At 42.2% G+C, this 16,335-nt stretch overlaps 8 non-coding genes across 8 annotated transcripts; 2 read left to right on the top strand and 6 right to left on the bottom strand.

Moving 5' to 3' along the window:
* Positions 1–6,995: 6,995 nt before the first annotated feature.
* Positions 6,996–7,069, bottom strand: trnan-guu (transfer RNA asparagine (anticodon GUU)). Its single transcript has one exon. It is a non-coding gene; the product is annotated as a tRNA-Asn (tRNA).
* A 211-nt stretch (positions 7,070–7,280) lies between these two features.
* On the top strand, positions 7,281–7,353 carry trnak-cuu (transfer RNA lysine (anticodon CUU)). Its single transcript has one exon. It is a non-coding gene; the product is annotated as a tRNA-Lys (tRNA).
* A 253-nt stretch (positions 7,354–7,606) lies between these two features.
* On the bottom strand, positions 7,607–7,679 carry trnav-cac (transfer RNA valine (anticodon CAC)). Its single transcript has one exon. It is a non-coding gene; the product is annotated as a tRNA-Val (tRNA).
* A 3,955-nt stretch (positions 7,680–11,634) lies between these two features.
* Positions 11,635–11,707, bottom strand: trnav-aac (transfer RNA valine (anticodon AAC)). Its single transcript has one exon. It is a non-coding gene; the product is annotated as a tRNA-Val (tRNA).
* Positions 11,708–12,233: 526 nt separating this feature from the next.
* On the bottom strand, positions 12,234–12,306 carry trnav-cac (transfer RNA valine (anticodon CAC)). The gene has a single exon. It is a non-coding gene; the product is annotated as a tRNA-Val (tRNA).
* Positions 12,307–12,866: 560 nt separating this feature from the next.
* trnag-ucc (transfer RNA glycine (anticodon UCC)) lies at positions 12,867–12,938 on the top strand. The gene has a single exon. It is a non-coding gene; the product is annotated as a tRNA-Gly (tRNA).
* An 865-nt stretch (positions 12,939–13,803) lies between these two features.
* Positions 13,804–13,876, bottom strand: trnav-aac (transfer RNA valine (anticodon AAC)). Its single transcript has one exon. It is a non-coding gene; the product is annotated as a tRNA-Val (tRNA).
* Positions 13,877–14,295: 419 nt separating this feature from the next.
* Positions 14,296–14,368, bottom strand: trnav-cac (transfer RNA valine (anticodon CAC)). Its single transcript has one exon. It is a non-coding gene; the product is annotated as a tRNA-Val (tRNA).
* Between the last annotated feature and the right edge of the window lie 1,967 nt (positions 14,369–16,335).

Below are 16,335 nucleotides of genomic sequence, written 5' to 3' on the forward strand. Positions count from 1 at the left end.
TAGTTCTTCATTTCTGACATGTAAGTAGTACTAAGAAAAGAAAACACAAAAAATGGAAAAATACAATAATAAATCTACCAGAGAATCTCTCTGTAGTTCATGCACAAAAGAAAAATAGAAAGGTTTAAACTAATTTAATCCTCCCCCTTGATTTCATTCATTTTTCCAATCGCGCAATCCTGATGAGACCCCAGCACTGGGGCAGTGTCAGGAATGCTGCAATTTCATTGGCTGTCACTGATTTCCAACTATACATGACTGGCCCCGCGTGGCAGGTGAGAATTCTACCACTGAACCAACAATGCCTTCATGAGAGACACACTGACACTGTTGGTTCAGCACATTAACCCGTCCCCGATCAGCCACAGGAAAACGTGTGGATACAGCTTCCAGTCGTTTGAACGAATCTCTGACATCTCCTGAGGAATCCCAGCCCCTCTTGACACTCAAAAAGCACTCTCCAGTCCCCTTTTTTAAAAAATGGGAACCACCACCTCAGTCTGCCACTTCACAGGCACTGTGCACGATGCCCACGCGACGTAGAGATGTGTCAACCATGACAGTCCAATCATGTCCTGAGCCTTCAGTATCAAAGTGGATCTTGTCCAAACCTGACGCCTTGTCACTGAGGAGCTTCTTAACTACTTCGCTGACCTCTGCCATGGATATGGGACGAACAGCCCCCGAGTTTTCAGGCTCTGCCTCCTTCATGGAAGATGTGTTTACCGATTCAGGAGTTCCTTGAAGTGCTCTTTCCATCGCCTGACAATGTCTCCAGTACGAGTCAACAGTTGTCCACCTCGACTGTACAGCCTGAGCAAAGCCCTGCCTTCCCTTTCTGAGGTGTTGAACGGTTTACCAGAACCTCCTTGAGGCCACTGAAAGTCCTTCTCCATAGCCTCCCCGAACTCCTCCCACACCTGAGTTTTAGCTTCCACAACTGCCACAGCTGCAGTCCTTTTGGCCAACCGGTACCTGTCAGTAGCTTCAGGCGACCCCGAGCCAGTCAGGCAAAAAAAAAAAAAAAGCCTCCTTCAGCCTCACGGCTTCCCTCACTGCTGGTGTCCACCAGCAGGTTTTTGGGTCACCGCCATGACAGGGACCAACGACTTTCTGGCCACAGTTCAGAACAGCTGCTTCAACAATGGAGGCTTTGAACATGGACCACTCAGACTCCATGTCCCCAACCTTCCTCGGGATGCAGAAGACACTCTTCCGGAGTTGAGAATTGAAAACCCCACAAACAGGGTCATCCACCAGACATTCGAAGCAAAACAAGTCCTTCCCTGGGTGGGCTCAAACCACCAATCTTCCCGCATGACAGGCAGGGATGCTCACCACTATACTAACAAGGACTGGCTGGCCTCTTTTCACCGGCAGTCTTTTTGAATGCAAACACTTGTCAAGCGGTAAACAAAGACACGATGACAGATGTGAAGTTTGAAGAAGACCAACTGTGAGTGGGTTTTGTGGTGAGGTTGCTAGTAGTGGTCGACCATGTAAAGCCTCGCCAGCATTTTATGCATCTTTAAGTGGTCATTTCTCAGCCTCTAGACATACCAGAGAGCTGTGAGTTGGTAAACAAGACCTATGCATGTAGATAGTGCCCCACAAACATCCTCAGGTGTTTCCCTACACTCTGCAGGCCATGGGGGCTTGCTAAAAATTAAGAGATACCTATTCACGAGTGGGGTTTGGGACCTTAAAAGTAATAGAAATACTGCACAGAAGTGTTCCAACACCCCTGGGTTCCATTCTACACAAACTTGTGTGATAACTTAGCAAACTGGAGCTTTCTAGGTACCTCAGTTTGGAAAATATGAGCTCCCAAAGTTGGACGAGATTTTTAATCTATGAGTCTACATCCAAAATAGTGATCAAGGGCCATAACTCAGTTAAATATTATCGAACAGGTCTCATTTTCAAACTTGATCAAGGTGTCCATGGTGTGAAGCTACACACTAAATTTCGTAATCCTAGCTGTAATGGTTTCCGAGAAAAGCTGTCCCCTTCATGTCCGACGGACGGACGGACGCACGCACGCACGCCAAACCTGTATCCCCTTTTCCACTTCGTGGAGGCGGGGGATAATAATTAATGTTACAAAGCATTTTGACAAATGGAGCATAACAGGAGTCAACTTCTGAGGTGTCTATTTGTTAGATATGCATCTGAAATGGAGCCACAAGGCCCGCCTCATGAACAATGGGATTGGGAACAGAGGTGAATAAACCAGCTGACTTCACCTAAGACGTTTTACTTTTCCCTTTTAACAGAGGACACTCCTTTTTAGAGTGACCCTCTTGGCGACAGTAGTTACACACATATGAATTATTTTTATCTTTACCATGCTGTTGCAACTTTGGGGACAAAGAATCTGCTGTCTGGGATTGGTCCATCTGGTGCCGCTCACCAAAAATGCACTTGTGTGTTAATACATTTTCATCAGCCAGCACAGCGGCCTTATGTGGACAAGTGATTTTGTGTTCATTAATGTACACTCCCTGTCAAAAGTTTTAGGACAGGTTCTAATTTATTTGAATGAGAAAGTGTCCTAAAACTTTTGACAGGGGGTATACATTGCAATATAATCTGGTACAGACTGCTTAAACTGCTCCAGTACAACTAGATCAACTAACTTATCAAAGGTTGTCACACCAGATGAAGAGCATCATTGAATAAAATGTGACATCAAATCATGTGCAAATTCCATATGGGTTTGTCTACCAATCTTCCGCCAGCTCCGGAAATGTTGACATGCTTCAGGAATTAACTCATATGCTTTCAGGACAGCTGCTTTAACAGTCTTGTAATTTTTACAGTCTTCAGAAGAGAGAGCGGAATAAACCTCTTGTGCCTTACCTGTAAAGACACATTGCAACATTGGAGTTCTCTGCTCATCCAGCCAGCTCCTTGAATCTGCTACACACTCAAACATGGGGAAAAAAATCTCCATCTCTTTTTCATTAAACTTTGGTAGTAATGTCAGGTCACTTGCAATATCAAAATGTGGACCACTGGTCTCCCCATTGAGAACAGCTGCCGACATTTTACCATCCTTAATCATTGTTAGCGTTTGCATTTCCAAATCCAACTTATTTGCTCTGCTTTGTATTTGATCCTTTCCATTTCCTTTTCATGCTCCATTTTCAATAACAGCAGTTCTTTCTGTTGTTCAAACGTCAAAGTCTGAGTAGTACTTACTCCACTCTTACCTTCTGTATCAGTGAGAATCCCACCCTCTTGCAGATTAGCCATTATGATACATTTGAGGTTTTTCCTTTGTACGTTTGAGATAAACCTCAATAGAGTAATGCTGAGCAATCTTCACCAACTGTTCCTTGGTGCACTGTTCCAGCAGCTCTTCTGTGGGAGACTGAATAAACTCATCAACAATAGTAGTCATCCCCACCAACCAAACTTAACACTTTATCAAAACCAAATCAAACTGCCGTACCAATCAATGCCATGTACATGTGACCAAACAAAACTGGCATCTCCTCTTGCTAACTACCTAGCCAAACAAATTAACTAACTCATTCCTAGTCTTCGTACAGGTACTTGTGGCGGGTACTTATTCACTTGAACTCAGTGGCCTTGGAGAGCAACTGTATAAGAAATACTCCAAAAGCCATGAATGTGATCCCGAGCCAATGGCTCCAACCACTTTCCCTGTCACACTAAGAACTTCTTGCAACAGATTCTCTATTAGAACCTGCTGCTACACCTGACAGAGGAGAACACCAGTCAAAGTAACAAGAAGTCCAAACAATGCACAACTATATTCTCATCACAAAAAACCAATTCACAAGCTGAAGTTGTTCAGACGAGCCCCCATTTTGTCACAACCTGGCTCAAAGGAAGGACAAAAGATGGAGATGACCCATAGCAAATTAAAGTTAAATGCAATTTATTAACAAACTGAGGTAAATCTGCAATCAGTTCATCAGTAATGTATGTAATGAATGGATGGATGGATGGATGGATGGATGTGTGGTCGTGTGTGAGAAAAGAAAATAGCTTTGTCAAACCATACCCTAGGAAACCCAAGAGAAAATGGAGGATGAGCCCCATTCCCAGCTAAACACCAGTTTATATAGAAGACAACCCAGGTGTCAGAAATCAGGTGAGCAGTGAACCCAGGTGTCAGCCATCATGGCCAATGAGCCACTCTCCCAGCCCTAGCAACCAGCTGAACAGGAAGAGGTCCTGAGGCCTAGGAGCTGTCACAACCTCTCTTCACCCGAGTTTTGAAAACATACAGCCACGGGTCTGGGGCCTGTTTCACAAAGCAGGTTGAACAAACTCTGAGTTTAAATGGTAAATGGTTGTATTTATATAGCGCTTTTATCCAAAGCGCTTTACATGATACGTCACATTCACCAGTTCACACACACATTCACACACTGATGGCGGAAGCTGCCATGCAAGGCGCTAACCACAACCCACCAGGAGCAATTAGGGGTTCAGTGTCTTGCTCAGGGACACCTTGACATGAGCTTGATGGGCCAAGGATCAAATCTTCCAGTTACAAGACAGCCACTCTACCCACTGAGCCATGCTGCTTAATCCTCAACTCTGAGTTGATCTACTACGAGATAGGAAACTTTGAGTTTTCGGTTTCACAACGGCTGATTTGAGTTGGTTTAATCAACTCGGAGTAGTTTCACTCGGAGTTAAGCGCGTGCACCTCAACTCTGAAATGACTCACTCATATGGTGAGTTTGAACACGTTTTAAGAAAGAAGTGCAACACCGCTGCAGCTGCAAAAGAGAAGGAGACAACATGGAGAACATTGCTGCCCGGGTCAATGCGTAAGTTTAAATGTAGTCCTTTGTAATTGCAATAATATTACAGGGAAAAATTGTCTGAATGGTAGCCTATTAAGTTATTTCATTTAGGTGAAATCCTGCGGGGGAGAAGCTGAATATGAAATATAAAAACATTGTTCAAACAGGTAAGACCTTGGCATAATTTCATGGAGGTACTTCATGTTGACCATGTTTTACATTGTGAAGTAGCCTACATATTAAGTGGCCGTTTGACTGTGCAGTTGTTTTATCCACACATAGCCTAAATGTCTGCACCAATATCATGTTCTGTTAAATAATTAAGCCTATTTAAAATGCGTAGGTTCTCATTCATCCAGGTCATGGTTATCCAAAGTTGTTTAAATCAATCCACTGGACTTTAAGAAAGTTCCTTGAAGACGTTTCACCTCTCATCCAAGAGGCTTCTTCAGTTCTGGTGGTGGTTGGTGTTGCCTCAGCTTTAAAACCTCTGCGGAGTGTGTTCAGGGCTATTATTCCAACGACCAATACCAAGACTCGTCTGACTACTCAACGATGATCATTGTATTGGTGGGGGTCGCTGAAATGCACAGATGTCACTGAGCCCTCGTGTGCTAATGGTGGTCATTAGCATGAGTCTGCTGAGTAGTTCTTTTGGGGAGTTTTGAAAGGACCTGATTGTAAATTGGTGAAAGATGATGTCGCAGAACACCCCCCCTGTTCAGAGATGGCTTCTCTACTTTGACATGGATGGCTTCTTTCACTCCTCTCTCAAACCATCTGTCAGTGCTATAGATAAGATTTTGCCATAGAAGAATAATGCAATTCTTATGTAGTGATGGAAGCACCAAACAGACTGCTCTCGACCAGAGTAACAACAAAAAGTCCACGACACAACTGCAACACTAATGCAAACAAAAGAAGCAAATCCTTGGAAACAACAACTCAGCATCATCATGTCAGTGAAATCAGCATAAAAATTAACCTCAGAGGAGCGACTCACCCTTACGATATCAAAAGTATATCCTGTAGAAAGTAAATTAAGTAATTTCCGATCTTTAAAAACACATCAGTGAACCTGTAAGGGCTGCAATCACTTTTTTGAAACCTCTTTTCTTGTTTTAAAGTTACAATTTGAGAATAAACGTAGACAAATTGCGCCATCTTGTGGTGTTACTTCTCGACAAACATTTATGCACACAAGAAATGGGGAAAAGAAAAACACAGTAGAATGAATCAGTAAAACATCCTTCATGTAATTTTAAGCTATTTCTTCCGTTTCTGTTGCTTTTTTTAAAGTAAACAAACCAATAAATCTCATCCAGTGTGGACGTTTATCATGAAATAAAGCATGTATTTTTTAAATAAATTTCACACAGCAGTAGGGAATATAGCAGTGTAATGTAAACTGTCTGTGTGCGAAACATTTTGAGGATGCCACATTTAACAGTTAAATTGACTTGCCTTATCAATTCTGCCTTCTATAAAACCCCAAAAACAAATTACATGAAGAAATCCAATACATTAGCTTGACTTGTTGATGCCCCTTAGCTGAGGTAACTTTAACTCGTCAAAGTAAAACTCCTAAAAAAATATACAAATTCTAACTACCATGAATTCCTCTTAAGTGTTTCTTTTTACTTGTGACAAATTAGATAAACATGGACAAGTCTACATAAATTGCAATTTACTCATAATCGGACGAAGAATCTAGCAAAACATACGGCCACGGGTCTGATGATATGACTATGAAGTCGATCATTCGACCTAAGGTGCTCTGGTACCAAATACACTTATGAGCCACCTTATGCTCGGACATTGTGTTTGTTATGGACAATCTATGACTAGCACAGAAGTCCAATAACTAAACATCCCTCGGGTCCAGATGGGGCAGGCCGGTCCTAACAATCATCCCCCTCCAGGTTTCTCTGTCGTTGCCCATGTGAGCGTTGAAGTCTCCCAGGAGAACTATGGAGTCCAAAGGTGATATCGCTTCCAGGACACCACCCAGAGACTCCAAGAAGGCTGAATACTCTTAAGTGCTGTTTGGTGCATAAGTACAAACAACAGTCAGATGGCAAGTCTGAGTGCCAAATTCAAGGAGCCATAAAATGTCAGTCCACGCAAAGTCCAAACCAAAAATGTTTTCTCTGAAAACCTGTGAACCTTCAAATATCCCTGGAAAGAGAATACGCAAAACAAGTTCGTCCCTGGGTGGGCTCGAACCACCAACCTTTCGGTTAACAGCCGAACGCGCTAACCGATTGCGCCACAGAGACGATGTCTTTCAGCGTACCATGTGATGTTTTTTTTCAAACACTCAAACACGCTGAATGTGTGGCGAGTCAGTGTGCAAACATACTATTAGCGTGCATGCATACTACTGGGGTTGGATTTGCGACAATGAGATAATCACAACTGTGATATCACAAAAACATCAATACTGTCTGAGCAACAACAAAAACTGGCATATTTTAACATTGAAACACAGCCCGGCTAGCTCAGTCGGTAGAGCATGAGACTCTTAATCTCAGGGTCGTGGGTTCGAGCCCCACGTTGGGCGTTAACTTTTCGTTCATTGTGTTTTTGTATATATTTACATACATTCAAGACAAATTCTAATTTACTTAGGCCTCTTACAAATTTCAGTGAAAGAGAAATACCTGATGTTTGCTCTGATAAAATGCCATAGTATTCTACATCAAGCTACAAATTAGAGGAAAAGTCATCTGAATGTATACAAGGTCTGTGGTTAGCACGCATATGGTCAAATTAATAAAATAAATAAATAAATAGGTGAGAGAGAAACATAAGCATGTTTCCGCCCGGTTTCGAACCGGGGACCTTTCGCGTGTGAGGCGAACGTGATAACCACTACACTACGGAAACCCTGATGACCCTGCCCCCCACAGGGACCTACACAAAGTAGCCATCCAAAAAGTCTGTATGAGCCTTTTCACTGCAGCTCCACACTGACATAATTGTGAGTTAGCAGACAAGTCATTTGGAGCAGTTTAAAGATATTCTGCTCATTGAAGTCTACAAAACAGTAAATGTGGTGGTTAGCATAGCTGTCTTCCAAACCGTTGACCTGGGTTCGATTGCTGGCCAACACATCACTTTTTACACCTTTTTTGTCTTGTTGATAAAAAGTACACAACTGCATTCGGTTTTGTTGTCATTTGTACCGTTTCACTACACTATTCAACGAGAAAAGTGCAACAACAGCAGACACATGAATAGCAGAAAAAAAATGTCACTACAACTTTACCGTTATAGCAGGAGTAATAACTGAATCACCAATCATAATAGTAGTAGTGATGACAGAAGTAGAGATGCTAGCAGCAGTAACAATATGGATAATACTACGAGCATTAGCAGTTTTCATACATTGAAAGTAGCAGTACCTAGCAGACTTCATAGTATATGTAACAGTAGAAGCAACTCCCTTTATATGTAAAATGCACATTAGCACCGGTAGCTAATGCTATTTTGATGGTGATCCCCTTCCAGAAAGAAAGAGAGGCAAAAAAAAAAGGGTATTCTACTAACACTAATGAATTAATGATTACGTTTAAGTCTAAATTATTACAAGTGATGGAAGCACCAAACAAACTGCTCTAGACCAGAGTAACAACAAAAAGTCCACGACACAACTACAGCACTAATGCAAACAAAAGAAGGAAATCCTTGGAGACAACAATTCAGCATCATCATGTCAGCGAAATCAGCACAAAAATTAACCCCAGAGGAGCTACTCACCTTTACGATGATCTCTTGCTTCTGAAAGGCTTGCAACTTCTGTCTTTGGGTTTAGACAAAATACGCTATAATGAAGAAAACACATACATGTTAGTGTCCAATTTTAAACACGATAACCTAACATTTCCGATCATTACAAATAGCCTATGATTCTCCCTTCATATGGATCATTCTCATAGCTGAATCATACACCCATTTGTGTACGTAAGTACAGAATTTTGAGGTTTACCTTTTAGCTCATTTCCTGTGAACTTACATGACTTTTGTGCAGAAAACACTACTATAGCATAAACATATCATCCATACCCGATTAACATATTTAGCAGATGTGTTTTATATACGTAATTAATTTAAACCTAATCAATTTATCAAAAGTATATCCTGTAGAAAGTAAATTAAGTCATTTCCAAGCTTTAAAAACACATCAGTGAACCTGTAAGGGCTGCAATCAATTTTTTGAAACCTCATTTCACGTTTAAGTTATATTTGAGAATAAACGTAGACAAATTGCGCCATCTTGTGATGTTACTTCTCGACAAACATTTATGCACACCACAAGAAATGGGGATAAGAAAAACACAGTCGAATGAATCGGTAAAACATCCTGTTTATCATGAAATAAAGCAAGCAATACACACAATCATCTCAAAATCCTAAGTGTTAAATGCTTTTTACCCCAATAAACAATATAATACGTTTGCCGATTTAACATTTGAGGTAGGAAGTGGTGCAGTTTTCCTGTATCTTATATAAATTTCACACAACAACAGGGAATATAGCAGTGTAATGTAAACTGTCTGTGTGTAAAACATTTGCAGGATGCCACATTTAACAGTTAAATTGACTTGTCTTAGCAATTCTGCCTTCTATAAAACTCCAAAAAAAAAACAATTACATGGAGAAATCCAACACGTTAGCTTGACCTGTTGGTGTCCCTTAGCAAAGTTGACTTTAATTCGTCAAGGTCGACAAAACTCCTAAAACATACAAATTCCAACTTCCATGAATTCCTCTTCAGTGTTTCTTTTTATTTGTGACGAATTAGGTAAACGTAGACAATTCTACAATTTCATTTAGCAGATGGTTTTGTCCAAAGCGACGTAAAACACAAGCAAGAATTCAGACATAAGGAAAAACCTGTAGTAAGTGCAAAAATGCTTCAAGTGCCATTGGTCAAAAGTGTTGCCATCAAGTTGCAGAAGAATTGCCAACAACCCCCCCCCCTTCCTGTTTTTTCAACTTTGTCAGCGCTAAATAAGTGCTGGGTTTTGGACCACCTGACTTATTCTACCCCTAAGGCGGAGTCGGATTAAGTGCCTAGGTGTTCTCTGAACAATTGAGTCTTCAATTGTCTCTTAAAAGTAGAAAGGGACTCAGTAGAACGCAGAGAGTTTGGTAGTTTGTTCCACCATTTGGGAACAACAGAGAAGAGTTTGGCGAGAGAGTTCGAGCTGTGCTGGGCTGGAAGCACCAGGCGTCTCTCACATGCAGAGCGAAGTGGGCGTGAAGAGGAGTAGACTTGGATCAGGGAATCCAGGGAGCCTGGGGCTGTTCTTGTAAATGTTTTGTAAGCCAGGAGGAGAGTTTTGAATTTGATTCTGGCTGCAAATGGAAGCCAGTGAAGGGAGATGAACAGGGGAGTGACATGAGCGCTTTTGGGCTGGTTGAAGACCACACGTCCTGCTGCATTCTGGATCATCTGTCGCGGTTTGACTTTACATGCAGGGAGACCTGCCAGAAGAGAGTTGCAGTAGTCGATGCGTGACATCACAAGAGCCTGAACCAGAAGTTGTGTGGCCTGTTGGGTCAGGAAGGGTCTGATCTTCCTGATGTTGTAGAGGGCATAACGACAAGATCGAGAAACTGAGGCCACGTGAACCTTAAAGGTTAGCTGGTCATCAATCATGACACCCAGGGTTCTGGCTGAGTTTGTGGGCACAAGTAGGCTCGAGTGAAGTTGGGACACTGATCTGAGGCTGAACAGATGGACAAGCTGGAAAGACCATGAGTTCAGTCTTAGCCAGATTTAGCTGAAGGTGCCGTTCCTTCATCCATGTGGAGATATCAGCCAGACATGCTGATATCCGAGCTGAAACTGTTGTGTCGTCAGGTGGAAAAGAGAGGAAAAGCTGAGTGTCGTCAGCATAACAGTGGTAGGAGAAGCCATGGGAGTGGATCACTGCACCAAGTGAGGTGGTGTACAAAGAAAAGAGTAAGGGACCAAGCACTGAGCCCTGAGGGACTCTTGTTGATAGGTCATGTGACTTTGACACCTCCCCTCGCCATGACACTCTGAAGGATCTGCCTGTGAGGTAGGACTTGAACCACAACAGGACAGAACCTGAGATGCCGAGCTCAGAGAGTGTGGAGAGGAGGATTTGATGGTTCACGGTGTCAAAGGCAGCAGACAAGTCCAGTTTTCAACCTGGGCTGAACAAGTCTACATAAATTGATGCTATTCACAACGGCAAACGCTACGCTAACAACTTGCAGCTAAATTAGTGTCTGGAAAACAACAGCTAATAATGCTTTAAAATTTGAGACTTTATGGGCAAATAAAAGTGACTGAACAGCAAAGAATGAATAAAATCGAAAAACTGTAAATGTTACAGCAGGAGACAAACAAATCAAATAATCAGTAGAGCATCTTCAGATGTCATTACTCATGTTTCTATTGTGCAGATTCAGTCACAGTAATTATGATTAACGAAGTTAAGAATACTTGATGCTGTCACATGCACGCATATTTTCAAACTAATAAAATAAATAAATAAGATGACATGGTCATCAATATCCCCCGCCACATGTGATGTCTATGAGTCTATATCCAAAATAGTGATAAAGGGCCATAACTCTGTTAAATATTATCGCACAGGTCTCATTTTCGAACTTGATCAAGGTGTCCATGGTGTGAAGCTACACAGTAAATTTCATAATCCTAGCTGTAATAGTTTCCAAGAAAAGCTGTCCCCTTCATGTCGGACGGACGGACAGACGGACGCACGGACGGAGGCCAAACCGATATCCCCCTTTTCCACTTTGTGGAGGCGGGGGATAAAAAGGAGAGAGAAAAACATAAGCATGTTTCCGCCCGGTTTCGAACCGGGGACCTTTCGCGTGTTAGGCGAACGTGATAACCACTACACTACGGAAACCCTGACAACCCTGCCCTCCACAGGGACCTACACAAAGTAGCCATCCAAAAAGTCTGTATGAGCTTTTTCACTGCAGCTCCACACTGGCATCATTGGGAATTAGCAGACACATCATTTGGAGCAGTTTAAAGATATTCTGCTCATTGAAGTCTACATAACAATCAATGCTCTACAAATCTGAACCTGAATCTGGACCCTGCAGATCAGTTGGTAGAGCATAAGACTCTTAATCTCAGGGTTGTGGGTTCGAGCCCCACGGTAGGTGTTAACTTTTCGTTCATTGTGTTTTTGTATATATTTACATACATTTAAGACGAATTCTAATTTGCTCAGGCCTCTTACAAAAATCAGTGAAAGAGAAATACTCACCTAATGTTTGCTCTGATAAGATGCCATAGTACTCTACACTAAGCTACAAATTAGAGGAGAAGTCATCTGAATGTATACAAGGTCTGTAGTTATCACGCATATTGTCAAACTAATAAAATAAGTAAACAAATAAAAAGGAGAGAGAGAAACATAAGTATGTTTCCGCCCGGTTTCGAACCGGGGACCTTTCGCGTGTGAGGCGAACGTGATAACCACTACACTACGGAAACCCTGACAACCCTGCCCTCCACAGGGACCTACACAAAGTAGCCATCCAAAAATGTCTGTATAAGCCTTTTCACTGCAACGTTATTTGGAGCAGTTTAAAGATATTCTGCTCATTGAAGTCTACAAAACAGTAAATGCGGTGGTTAGCATAGCTGCCTTCCAAGCAGTTGACTCATGTTTGATTCCCGGCCAATGCTTCACTTTTTTGTCTTGTTTATAAAAAGTACACAACTGCATTCAGTTTTGTTGTCATTGGTACCGTTTCACTACACTATTCAGGAAGACAACTGCAACAACAGCAAACACATGAATAGCAGAAACAATAAATGTCATTACAACTGGTTACAGTTATAGCAGGAGTAATCCATCCAAAAAGTCTGTATGAGCCTTTTCAATGCAGCTCCACACTGACATCATTGTGAGTTAGCAGACACATCATTTGGAGCAGTTTAAAGATATTCTGCTCATTGAAGTCTACAAAACAATAAGTGCTTTACAAATCTGAACCTCAATCTGGACCCTGCAGCTAGATTTAACAGGTTACGCAATCCAGCTGTAACAAGCGTTGGTGGTATAGTGGTTAGCATAGCTGCCTTCCAAGCAGTTGACCCGGGTTCGATTCCCGGCCAACGCATCACTCTTCACACTTTTTTTGTCTATGTTTATAAAAAGTACACAACTGCATTCAGTTTTGTTGTCATTTGCACCGTTTCACTACACTATTCAAGGAGACAACTGCAACAACAGCAAACACATGATTAGCAGAAACAATAAATATCATTACAACTAGTTACCGTTATAGCAGGAGTAATAACTGAATCACCAATCATAATAGTAGTAGTGATGACAGAAACAGAGATGCTAGCAGCAGTAACAATATGGATAATATTATTAGCATTAGCAGTTTTCATACATTGAGTGCTGCTGCATTCTGGATCATCTGTTGCGGTTTGACTTTACATGCAGGGAGACCTGCCAGAAGAGAGCTGCAGTTGTCAATGCGTGACATCACAAGAGCCTGAACCAGAAGTTGTGTGGCCTGTTGGGTCAGGAAGGGTCTGATCTTCCTGATGTTGTAGAGGGCATAACGACAAGATCGAGAAACTGAGGCCACGTGAACCTTAAAGGTCAGCTGGTCATCAATCATGACACCCAGGGTTCTGGCTGAGTTTGTGGGCGAAGGCTATGCTAACAACTAGCAGCTAAGTTAGTGTCTAGAAAACAACAGCTAATAATGCTTTAAAATTTGAGCCTTTATGGGCAAATAAAAGTGACTGAACAGCAAAGAATGAATAAAATAGAAAAACTGTAAATGTTACAGCAGGAGACAAACCAAATAATCAGTAGAGCATCTTCAGATATCATTACTCATGTTTCTATTGTGCAGATTCAGTCACAGTAATTATTATTAATGAAGTTAAGAATACTTGATGCTGTCACATGCACGCATATTGTCAAACTAATAAAATAAATAAAAAGGAGAGAGAAAAACATAAGCATGTTTCCGCCCGGTTTCGAACCGGGGACCTTTCGCGTGTTAGGCGAACGTGATAACCACTACACTACGGAAACCCTGACAACCCTGCCCTCCACAGGGACCTACACAAAGTAGCCATCCAAAAAGTCTGTATGAGCCTTTTCACTGCAGCTCCACACTGATATCATTGTGAGTTAGCAGACACATCATTTGGAGCAGTTTAAAGATATTCTGCTCATTGAAGTCTAGTAAACAATCAATGCTCTACAGATCTGAACCCTGCAGATCAGTTGGTAGAGCATGAGACTCTTTGCAATTTGCTCAGGCCTCTTACAAATTTCAGTGAAAGAGAAATAATCACCTGATGTTTGCTCTGATAAAATGCCATAGTATTCTACATCAAGCTACAAATTAGAGAAGAAGTCATCTGAAAGTATACAAGGTCTGTAGTTAGCACACATATGGTCAAACTAATAAAATAAATAAATAAATAGGTGAGAGAGAAACATAAGTATGTTTCCGCCCGGTTTCGAACCGGGGACCTTTCGCGTGTGAGGCGAACGTGATAACCACTACACTACGGAAACCCTGATGACCCTGTCCCCCACAGGGACCTACACAAAGCAGCCAATCAAAAAGTCTGTATAAGCCTTTTCACTGCAGCTCCACACTGACATCATTGTGAGTTAGCAGACACGTCATTTGGAGCAGTTTAAAGATATTCTACTCATTGAAGTCTACAAATCAATAAATGTGGTGGTTAGCATAGCTGCCTTCCAAGCAGTTGACTCGTGTTCGATTCCTGGCCAACGCTTCACTTTTTTACACTTTTTTGTTTTGTTTATAAAAAGTATACAACTGCATTCAGTTTTGTTGTCATTTGTACCGTTTCACGACACTATTCAAGGAGACAACTGCAACAACAGCAAACACATGAATAGCAGAAACAATTAATGTCATTACAACTGGTTACCGTTATAGCAGGAGTAATAACTGAATCGCCAATCATAATAGTGATGATTGAAGCAGAGATGCTAGCAGCAGTAACAATATGGACAATACTACTAGCATTAGCAGTTTTCATACATTGAAAGTAGCAGTACCTAGCAGACTTCATAGTATATGTAACAGTAGAAACAACTCCTGAGCCATTAGGTGGAATGGCTGGCAGCTGGGGTTCCACAGAGACTCTGAAATGACTCCGAAATCAACCCACACATGCAATCTCTGACACACAAAAGCCCAGCAGAGAACCACCCAGAAACCAGATGGCACACAGATACCTTGTGGCCGTAACAAGCGCTAATAACAGTAGCAGCACTAATAAAAGGCTACAGTGACACTCAGAGCAATAAAAGCAACAGAAGTACCAGTATTGGCAACAGTGACAACATTAGCAATGACGGTAGTACTAACAATAAGACTATATTAAGGACAGAGTAGGGTTGGGCGATATGACGATAGATATCGTCTGGACGATAGAAAATGTCTATCGTTTTATGTGAAGATCCTATCGTTTATATCACAGTGTCGCAAAACACGCTTTATGGCAGTATTTTACATCACCCACGTGCCTTACGGCAAGCCCAGGCACGCGGCAATGTCCCAACTTCGCGACTTTCTTGCTAAATCTAGCAACTTTCCAAAGCGTCCTCGCGACTTCTTTTGTCAAAAGTGACTAGCGACTTTTAGTGCAGTTTTGGAGGCTCGGACAGGAAAACTCGGATCATTCTGCAGTTACTGTCTTCAACAAGCAGCAGGTGCTGCTGTGAGCTCCTCCCTGTCCCAAAGCACAGGCTGTCAATCCAGTGACTCAGTAACCTGCAGCAGTCCCAGTGTCTGACTAGGGGAGACCCACATCACTCCGCGGCCAGACGACAGATGAATCGCGCATGCACAAAGTCACTACAGATCCCATCCAGACTTACAGAGCGGAATATAAATGAAAATGTTTTCTTCACTGTCATCCTAAAATAAACCACAGCATTTAGCCTCTAGTACAGGGGTCTCAAACTCGCGGCCCGTGGGACGATAGTTTGTGGACCCCGTCTTAATATGAAAGACTAATGTTAGTGCGGCTCGCAAGTTTGATATGAATGACACTTTAAAGTGTTGTGCGCGGAGCTGAACGAACCTACCAATCACAGTGGGGTATATGGCTCTTGAGGGTGGGACATCGGCCAGGCTTGTTGCGAGCTCGCGACATTAGCTTACGTTGCTGCTGAGCGGGACAGAAAAAGAAGCGGAAATGACGCACATTGCGGACATTAAGTTCTCCGCGCATCGGCAAAACACTGAAACTGTCTATGTATAAAACTCCCTGCAGAAGGAGCCACTTCCTGTCTAGCCCTCGGACTCAGACACACGTGCGACACCTAGCTAGTTGCTCTACTATCATATAGAATAGATATTTTCTGTTCACCAAGCAGAGCTGCAACTGCCGCTATACCTGTTTTTTGTTGGACGGTGTGCGTCTGTGATAGCGCAAGTCAGTTCCACATCTCTTTCTTTACGTTACGTCTGCTGTAATAATGATGTTATTTAGCTACGGGAG

The sequence above is a fragment of the Acanthochromis polyacanthus genome, chromosome 9 (genome assembly GCF_021347895.1).
Source record: "Acanthochromis polyacanthus isolate Apoly-LR-REF ecotype Palm Island chromosome 9, KAUST_Apoly_ChrSc, whole genome shotgun sequence".
In the NCBI taxonomy this organism is placed as follows: Eukaryota; Metazoa; Chordata; class Actinopteri; family Pomacentridae; genus Acanthochromis; species Acanthochromis polyacanthus.